Source organism: Oncorhynchus mykiss, chromosome 21, assembly GCF_013265735.2.
Source record: "Oncorhynchus mykiss isolate Arlee chromosome 21, USDA_OmykA_1.1, whole genome shotgun sequence".
NCBI classification, from domain to species: domain Eukaryota; kingdom Metazoa; phylum Chordata; class Actinopteri; order Salmoniformes; family Salmonidae; genus Oncorhynchus; species Oncorhynchus mykiss.
Window position 1 is genome coordinate 24,851,562 of NC_048585.1, and position 10,722 is coordinate 24,862,283.

The 10,722-nt window shown below is 42.0% G+C and overlaps 1 protein-coding gene across 2 annotated transcripts in view; it reads right to left on the reverse strand.

Moving 5' to 3' along the window:
- Positions 1-6,379, reverse strand: part of LOC110500116 (USP6 N-terminal-like protein) — a 64,335-nt gene extending 57,956 nt beyond the window's left edge. Inside the window, exon 1 of one of the 2 annotated variants that reach the window (XM_036957399.1) lies at positions 6,152-6,379. The gene's annotated coding sequence lies outside the window, so the exon portion shown is untranslated. The remainder of the gene's footprint in view (positions 1-6,151) is intronic. The other variant, XM_036957402.1, reaches the window with a different exon arrangement.
- Positions 6,380-10,722: the final 4,343 nt, after the last annotated feature.

Genomic DNA, 10,722 nt, shown 5'->3' on the forward strand with positions numbered 1-10,722 from the left:
CGACCTCTAATCTAGTCAGCCAGACATGTTGCGTACACCTGCTGTGATTCAGTCAGCAAAGACCTAGCTAAGGAAAACAATGGGTTAATAGGTTGGACTCAGGCCTGAGTGTGGGCTGAGAGTCTTAGCTTTAAGGCGGTGAACTGGGATAAGGGAAACCAGACAATATGTTCACCTCTGCCCTGACCCAGGTCTACAGCCAGCCAATCAACCGCAGCATTACTGAACAGCTAATCACCAGTAATGTTACAGGAAGATTGAGGAGGCAGAGGGACCTCAAAGCCCTATTAAAATAGACACAACTCTGTATTATTATGGAGTTAGTAGTATCTCTCTCCAAAGCTGAGAAGGTCAGGCATAAAGGAACATTGGCCCAAGGCAGAGTGAGAGAGATGGGCTAGGGGCAGGGGTGGGGTGTAGTGATCAGTGGATGGACCTCTCTTCCTTCTCCAAGGACTGAGGGGTACCCTGGCAGAAATGAGAGCGTCAGGTACTGCCAAAGCAGCATCCATGCGTACACGCAACGGAGGCTGCCAAACACTTGCACACGCACACACACACACACACACTCACACACACACACTCACACAGAGCTTGGCTGAGGTTGCACCAACATCTGGTGTGCTGTGTGTGGGCTGGCCACTCCAAGGCCAGGCAGAGAGAAAGCAGACCAATGTGCCAGCGGGCATAAGCACCCACCAGAGACTGGCACGTGGAGCTCTGCCAGCGCCTGGAGAGGAGAAGGGGAATGTAATAACACTATACCCTCTCAAACATGTGGTGTGTGTGTTTGAGAGGCAGGATGTGTGTGTAAATTATTGTAATCTATTTAACTATTATCAGTGTGGGCTGACCCGTTTGATCACACACACGCACAGTTAAGGTCACATATAAAGGGCATTTTGTCTCTGGCAGTGTTTTCTGTGTGGGGAAGTGGAGAAACCGAATCCTCCACCCACTCAGTGCCCACAGCACCATTTTTCAGACTGTGTTTTTTATTAGAGAGAGAACCCATAGCAAAGGCCTGGTTGCTATGCTACGGAAGCTCAGCCGGGACCAGCTTTTGAGGCAGTCAAAGAAACCCCTCCAACTCACACAAGACACTGCCCAGACGGACAAACAGACTGCTCTTTCATTACAAACAGACATCTACACACTAGTTCTCTACACTCTGTGGAGAGGCATTACAAGAGGCACGACTGCTCTTTGTGCCAACTGTGTACAGAGCCCATGTGGAAAAGTGTGTGTGTGTGTGTGTATAAAACAGAGAGGGGCAGATGAGATTATTTGTGGCTGCTAACTCTTGCCTGACTACTGCCGGCTGCTCTGTTTCCTCACTGTCAGGGTATCAGGGCAGAAAGACAGAGATCCTTAGCATTGTCCAAGAACTGTGAAATAAGGAAACATGTTTGAAATGGCACTGGGGGTATTTTAAATTGAACTTGATAAAAAAATAAAAAGTTGTTGTTTTTTGATTCTGTAAACTATGGTATTCTATGCAGTAGTAGATAATAGGCTCAGTAGTACCACATTAATGAATGGACATAAATAGGATGCAACACTGGTGATGATTCATTCACATACTTTTCTTTTATCAGGACGATTCTAATATTGGAAAGGGGGGGTGACGGAGTTCTCTTTTTCGATTCAACATAAACTTACCACAGTCATTGTGCAAACGTGAATGTACAGCTTTAAAATTGTGTTTTGACAACATAACTCTTGATAATTCGACCAATTAAAGCGGTTGAGATAGAAAAGTTATAGCCGTATAGGCCTACTTTCCTATCCAGTCCAAATCACCTGTTGCAACAAATAAGCCGAGCTCTACAGGTGGTGCAGGGCAGGTATGAGCTCTTTCTTTCTTGTGTAACTACTCAATATTCTGTCTATAGGTCTAACTGTGTGTGAAGTGGCTACTACCTAGATTCATTTGGGAAGGGTGGGAAATGTTGGTATAAATAGGGGGAAATACACTTTTAGAGTCCAATTTGCATTTGCTTTACAGGTAGCTAGGATAATTAAGCTCGCTAAATGGCTACATCTGGATGCTTTGCCCATCAATATTAATGGACTCCAGCACAGAGTTGTATCGATAATAAACAACTCACCATGAGCCACAACTTCATCATCTATGCCTGGAATTGTCTGCACCAACAAACAATACTTTCCATAGCTCCAACTCCCACTGCTTAATATTTAATGCCCTTCATCAGCATGCCTATTCACAGCTATCTGTGTGGACACTTGGGTTTTAATTTTATGAAGGGCAGTAAAAGGTAAGCAGTGGCCTGGTCTCAGACAAGACGTAACATAATAAATCAAAGTAAATCCGGGAAACTCAAATGAGTATGATATTTAACATTTTGTATGATTACATATGACAGAAGATTACTTAAGGCTAAAATTAAAGGAGTGTAGTTGGTTGGGTGGGCGTATAATGTGAACGTCAAGCAACCAAAAGGTTGAGTGTTTGAATCTCATCATGGACAAATTCAGCATTTTAGAAAATACTTAAGATTTTTAGTTATTTTACAACTTCTTAACAGGTTGGCTAACAGTTTCCCTAACCCTAGCCTAGTTACCGTTAGTAACCTAGCTAGAGATAGCGTTAGCCCATCTAGCCAACGTTAGCCACAACGAATTGAGATTTGTAACATATAATAACATATTGCAAATTCGTAACATAGAGTACGAATTGCAATTCATAACATAGCGTACAAATTGCAATTCATAACATAGCGTACAAATTGCAATTCATAACATAGCGTACAATTTGCAATTCATAATAGCGTACAAATTGCAATTCATAACATAGCGTACAATTTGCAATTCATAATAGCGTACAAATTGCAATTCATAACATAGCGTACAAATTGCAATTCGTAACATAGCATACGAAATAGATGATGGACATCCACAAATTAATACATACCATTTAGGGGTGTGAACATTTAAACATAAAAAAATGTAAACCAAATTGGGATCCTAACTTTCAGAAAGAAATCCCTTACTGAAAAACATTTTTTCTTCACAAAATTAAAATCACAGTGATCATCATCATGAAGGGAAAATAATTTAATTTAACAAATACATAATGCAACAATGCTGTAATGTTGGGAGAAAAATAAATGTTTGCTACTTTATTAACAGGAGCTGTAGCGCATGAGGAAGAGCGAGAGGCTCGAAGCAGAGCAGCAGCTCAAATGTTTGTGGCTAGGGGAGCAGGAAGAGAGAAGAAAGATAGCAACCAGATCGACTCGCGCTGGTAGACTCACTTATTGCTAGTGATTTATCATCTCATTTGATTACATAGTACCTGTTTTGACTGCATCAAACAGAGACGTTGGTTAAGCTAGCTAACGTTAGCTAGGCTAATTGAGACTACATAACTCACCTTCCGAAACCGGCAGTAAATAACAGCTCCATTCAGATGATTCATTATAGCTTACCTGTTGGCTCTTGGTGTAGCTGGTCCTTATCATTTAACTTTTAGTTCTGTCATTTTAATTCCATCTTACATTGATTAGCCTATAGTTCAACTACATGGGCAAAAGTATGTGGACCCCCATTCAACTTAGTGGATTCAGCTATTTCAGTCACACCCGTTGTAGACAGGTGTATAAGATTGAGCACAAATCCATGCACTCTCCATAGTCAAGCATTGGCACCTTTCCAACAAGTCAGTTCATTACATTTCTGCCCTACTAGAGCTGCCCCAGTCACCTGTAAGTGGTAGGCTACACAAGCTCAGAACGGGACAGCCGAGTGCTGAAGCACGTATAAATGGTCTGTCCTTGGATGCAACACTCACAACAGAGTTCCAAACTGCCTCTCGAAGCAACGTCAGCACAATAACTGTTCGTCGGAGGCTTCATGAAAAGGGTTTCCATGGCTGAGCAGCCGCACACAAGCCTAAGATCACCATGCGCAATGCCAAGCATTGGCTGGAGTGGTGTAAAGCTCCGGCGCAGTGGAAACGCATTCTCTAGAGTGATGAATGACACTTACATTCTAGCAGACAGACGGACTAATCTGGTTTTGGGGGATGCCAGGAGAACGCTACCTGCCCGAATGCATAGTGCAAACTGTCAAGTTTGGTGGAGGAGGAATAATGGTCTGGGGATGTTTTTAATGGTTCGGGCTAGGCCCCTTAGTTCCAGTGAAGGGAAATCTTAACGCTAAAGCATACTATGCCATTCTTGACAATTCTGTGCTTCCAACTTTGTGGCAACAGTTTGGGGAAGGCCCTTTCCTGTTTCAGCATAATGATGTCCCTGTACACAAAGCAATGTCCATACAGAAGTGGTTAATCAAGATCGGTGTGGAAGAACTTGACTGGCCTGCACAGAGCCCTGACCTCAACCCCATTGAACACCTTTGGGATGAATTGGAACTCCATATTAATGCCCATGATTTTGGAATGAGATGTACAGCAAGCAGGTGTCCACATACTTTTGGCCATGCAGTGTATCTCCTAATAACTTGCCATAGGGAGGGTCTAGCTCTGTGACTGTAGCCTAGTACCAGTTTGATGACTTGTGATTGGATGACGACAAGATACATGCGGCACTCATGAAAAAAGGGCACCAGCAGCATAAATTATACAATTTTCTCTCACCGCAGTAAGCCTGATTGTAGACCATCTGCAATGTGAATTCACATGGACTTTAATGAATTTCGTATTATTTGAATGGAAAACCGAGAAAGAAAACAGCTGTTTAAACGTGAATGGTTTCCCCATTTGTCACATCTAATACCAAACAAAACATAACATATATTAAATGGAGGGAGATTCACATGAACTATGTTACGTCTACCCCTGAGTCCAGGTTGCGTTTGTTAATGCAGATAATTCCAGGCTAATTCCAACGCGTAGAATTTGTATACTCACTAGGGTGATTGGCATAGCCTACCTATGGGTGGCATGTGAAACCGCAGCACGACATAACTCATTGCTAATTTTTTTTTAAAAGGCTTTAAACGATGCATCTGTCAGCAAATGGCGTATCTTTCTTTGGTGCAGGAGGCTGTGACAGGTAAACACATCCATTCCTCATCGTCCAGGCCATTCGGCGGCAAGAGACACGATGGGGAGGGCTCGTGAGCCACTGCACGAGAAATGCGATACTCAGCAACAACGCTGCCAGTTCCGCACAGTGATACAATGGAGCACAATAGCTGATAACGCGAATATATTCTCTCCCAGATATCATAACGTCCACTACCTGTCACAAACAGGCCAGTAGGCTATAGCTGATTGCCTTGCTGTATGATACTGTAAACATGATTTGTTTGTGTGATCTGCTCTCATGCTTCTGGGTAGAAGCCAGGCAGGAAACTTTCATTCGTGGGTGGCATTTGTAATACAATGTATCGGTTTGTGAGTTCAATGTTCGCTCTTTGTGGCATAGCTACAAACTATCCCCAACGCAGTTTTTTCGGGCGAGCCGTAAAGCCAAGAATGTGTTAAGCCGCATTATCCCGAAACGGGATAGGATTGAGGCACTGCTACAAAAGGTAACTACGTTACTATACCCATTCTCCCATGCAGCTCATCGCTACTACAGTAGCCTATAGTCCCAGACGTGGTAAAGAAACATGGATCGCCTTATTTACTCAACACAGCCACACGTGCAAAATACCATTCAATAACTCTTATTCAAATCGTTTAATTCTACAATTGATCCCCTTAAATCAATTAGACTACAGGAGAAACGTTGAAATCTCCACAAACGTCAAATGAGTGAAAGGAAAGCCAAGCCAACCAGATCCGCGAAATGCAGGTCTGTGACCAATGGGAGAGCTTGATTAGTGTTTCTGCAGTCTACCAACATCGACTCTGCTGCAAGAGGCCGTCCGGGGGTTTGGCTAGGTAGGCCTCGATGAATATACACAAGAACAAAGTTTGGAGCTATTAAACCATATTCCCGATTGTAAACAAAACACTGGAATAATCCCGCATACCGAGTCGTTCAATGCGGACAACACTGCACAAACACGTGCCCCTGGTTCCCATCACGTATGCCACTTTCAAAGCCGCAGTCCGCTTGCTAGCGTTTAGCCAACAGTAGTACACTGACATCCATATCGGGGAAGTTGATCAATTATATTTCCCAGAACATTTTGAAAATCGGAAGGACAGGTTTACCTTGTTCTAACTCGACGTGTCCGTCTTGATCACATCGCTGCGTGTGTTTTCCCAGCCAAACTAGAGTAAAACATGTCCATTGTCCCGTACCAGGAAGTCAGCGCTCTCCCAGAACAGAACACTTCTCAAACTCACTATGGAACCCCTGCAGGGCGATGTGCAATCGATCCCACTCCAGGTAGCAATGCGCCGCACGACAGGCTTATCTCACCCGCCATGTTGGATCCGAAACGAGGTTGCGGCACATAGGTGGCGAATAGTAAAATATCACTAGTTGTCACTTGCACCTTTTTAATTGTTAAGACAAACACTTACCAACAAAGGAAAAGTAGTCTCATAGTCTTCATAGGCATAATGAAAAGTACTGCGCACGAGTCTTGCTAATAGCCTGTTAATAAACCTGGTAGAGTATAAATTCATGATATTGATATTGATATTAAATATTAAAATAACTTTCTCAGCGTTCTCATATCATACATTTCAAGTGAAAGCATCAGGTGGCCTGAAAGTATTTTATAGGTTATTTAGAATATGCTACTTAATATATATATATATATATATATATATATATATATATATATATATATATATATATATATATATATATATATATATATATTACACAAAATGTATTCTGCTATTCTGTTATTATTTGTGACCAGCAACTCATAGCCTTAACCCTTGTATTTGTTATTGAATGCTGAAGATCACTGTTATTACTACTAAAGTGTATATTCTGCAAAGTGATACTGCTCTTCTTATCTTAGCGGGCCATCAACAAGACAAACCAACCTCTATTTGTTCTTAGTGTGAAGTATCCACTGTACTATGCTTGGCTGGACTGTTTCACACAAAACTCAGTCAGTCCACTGAGATAGGATATTCTCTATCTATACTGTATAGTGTTTACATACCAGTGATCCCACTGAGGGAGAGGAAACTGCTTGTATGCACAACCAAGTCAGCCTGAATAGGCACTTATTATCTGATCAATACATTATCAACTTATAACAATTTATAACAAGGTACAAATAGAATGTTAAAACAATGTTATAACATGGCCTGAACCTATCCATATGATCTGAAGGTTTTGCAAAACTGCACATTACCAATAGCCCATGACTAAGGACCTTGGGAACAAACAAAGCAGTTGTGTTTGCAGAACAGTGATAAGCTTTTATACACAGATAGTGGGGATGGGCACATATTGTATTCTACAGAACCCGTTCATCCTGAAAGTCATTTTATGTCTGCCAGTTTCCAGGAACATTATCTACAGTACCCACTTTTTAAAACAGGCATGATATCAGATACTCTCTTTCTATGACACATCTAGATACTGGACTGGATGTCTAATATTATACCAGCCCCGGTGTGGGTCGTAGTCTTAGTATAAAAATCTGTTTGGCTCTGTTGTGTGTGTATGAAACGGACATCAGTGCGCTGCTAACATTTTTGCTTTCCTCCACTGTCCCTGTCCCCATACCAGGCTTGAACCAGTGATTCTATGCTCGCAAACACACGACTGCCCTCTTTGACAACGTACCAACCGTTTCTGCTATGCAAAAATATCTAATTCGAAAGCTCCATCGGCGACATTTCTAGCTAGCTGTGGAGGGAGTTTACGGTACGTTCTTAACTCTGTTACTTGTGCTTCCTAGTGATGTGTGGCCCTCTTCTAACAGAGGCGTTGTGAAACAAAGATGGTGTATAATGTGTGCAGCGCAGTGCGGTAGAGTATTTACCTTTGAGAGTCTTATTGGAAGAACATAGAGACTGCTTAAAGGTTATGCTAACTGGGGCCTGTGCCTCCTTGGCTGACTTCAAATGAGAATAAATCGTTCTGAGATTTCACTACAAGTCACTAGCAATGTCTACACATTGACGTGTTTGTTTTGAGGTTACTATATAAAGAGACTAGACACAATACACAGGGTAAACTGTAGCAGGGTTTGATGTTTATTACCTTTTAATGGGTTTCAAACGTCTAGATTCTATTCCGAAACAGTCACAACAATTTAGTCAAGCAATGTATGCATTTATGTGTTTGTCACTTGTTGTTGAACACACATTATGGCAGACAATGAACCGCACGCAGCCTCATTCAATTACAAAGCAAACTAGGAGTGCTGTAGAGAAGTCACAAACAAACAAATTAAACTATTTCACCAGCGTCAGGGGTCAATAACCCTTTACAGAAGAGATTAGAGACCACCGTGTTCTTTTGGGAACAGTTAGCTAGTTTAGGAGTCTTGAGTCACAGGTGGTAATCTGTTGAAAGCAGTGCAATCTCTTATCTATCTCTCCCAGTTAGAAACTCTGTCTCGCTCACCTTGTTAGTGTCACACTTTATGTCCCATCACTTATATTAATGTCACACCTAACGAGGTTAAGGCATTGGGGAGAGTGTCACACTCCCACAGTTCACCCGCTGTGTGTGTTAATTTAATGGCCTATTAGGACTGTGATTGTGGCAGCGGTGTCTGCAAACCAAGTCTGCCCCAACAAGAGTAACTACTCAAATAAACTGCACAGTATGCTGCCTGACTGATACACAGAGGGATACTAGTAGATTGTTTTCGCTTTGTGTACAGTTTTTGTTTGCGGAAATTATTGAATCATTTTATTACAGTCCTGGAGGACATTTAAGTACAGCCCTCAGAAATCAAGACAAATATGTCTATCCCAGCAGGGGAGAAGTGGAGGCAGTCTCCATCCTAATGATCCTCCTTCATGTTGGTGACTGTGGACCCACAGATACACAGGGGTTCTCTGGGTGTGGACCAGGAATCAAACACCCACGAGGAGCCCAGGATGCTTCCCATACTGGAGAGCCTGCATAGGAACAAGCAGGAGAGGTAAACAAACAACACACCCAAGCTTCAATAGGAATCGTGTAATAGTGGATCACATTTATGGGCTCTAACCACCTCATAACCTTAATGGTTTACCTTTTACAATTCATGCACAAGCTAAAGTAAGCACTTACTGTGACCTTTTGTTATTTGAAGGAAAATACTTATTTAGTGGTGCATAAAGTTTAACAGCATCATATGTTTTTATGAGACTGTTCAGATCAGACTAATGGAAATAAAAACATGTTCCAGATGCATGTTTCTTCATAGTCACCAGATGGCAGCAGAGTACTGTATAAATCAAATAGTAAGTCATTTTGGGAGCATTTCTGAAAATGTAAGTTTTGGATATTAACTCTACATATATTGAATAAATATTTTTGCTCCAAAACATCCAGTGTCTATTTGGTTATTACAAAGTTTGTTTCAAGTACTATGAGAAAACAAAAGTAGGCCTTCCTTTGTATTTTGTATTTGCATTTATTAGGGATCCACATTAGCTGCTGCCAAAGCAGGAGCTTCTCTTCCTGGGGTCCAAACACACCAAAGCACCCACATTACACATAAAACAGATGAAACAGTGAACTATGTTTGTACTGAATGAGCTAAAGATAAAACAGTACATCATATAACATCCCTACCACATATCCACAACACAAAATGTTCAATTCCACCATACAACAACATCACAATGTGTGCGTATGCATGTCTGTACCTTTGTGTGTGCTTCTTCACAGTCCCCGTTGTTCCATAAGGTGTATTTTTTACGCTTTTTAAATCTGATTACACTACTTGCATCAGTTACCTGCATCAGTTAATAGAATTCCATGTAGTCATGGCTCTATGTAGTACTGTGCGCCTTCCATAGTCTGTTCTGGACTTGGGGACTGTCTGTCTGTCTGGTGGCATGTCTTGTGGGGTATGCAGGAGTGTCCGAGCTGTCTGCTAGTATTTTAAACAGACAGCTTGGTGCATTCAGCTTGTTTGTCAACTCCTCTTCGAAAAAACAAGCAACGATGAAGTCAATCTCTCTTCCACTTTGAGCCGTGAGAGATTAATGACATGCATGTCATTAATGTTAGCTCTCCATGTACTTTTAAAGGCCAGCTGTGCTGCCCTGTTCTGAGCCAATTGTAATTTTCCCAAGTCCCTCTTTGTGGTGCGATAAAACTAGGGCCTTGTTAAGGCAGAGCAGCGCTTTGTTAAGTGTTGGGGTCATTTCAGTCGCTGTAGTAGCTGACTTGTATAGTGTTGAGTCATCCGCATACATAAGCACACTGGACTTACTCAAAGCCAGTTCCATGTCATTAGTAAAGATTGAAAAAAGCAAGGGGCCTAAAAAGCTACCCTGGGGAATTCCTGATTCTACCTGGATTATGTTTGAGATGCTTCCATTAAAGAACACCCTCTGTGTTCTGTTAGACAACTCTTTATCCGCAGTATAGCTGCGCTGAAGTCTAACAAGACAGCCCCCACTATCATGACAGAAGGTGAGACCCAGATGCAGAGACAGGAGGCAGATGGTTGGAGCCTTACAATATTTATTAATCCAATAAGGGAAGGCAAGAGGATGGTCGTGGACAGGAAAAAGGGTCAAAACCAGTTCAGAGTCCAAAAGGTACCGACGGGCAGGCAGAATCAAGGTCAGGGCAGGCAGGAAAGTAGTCCAGAGTCATGCATGAGTCAAAACCGGGAAGACTGTCAAAAAGAGAATAG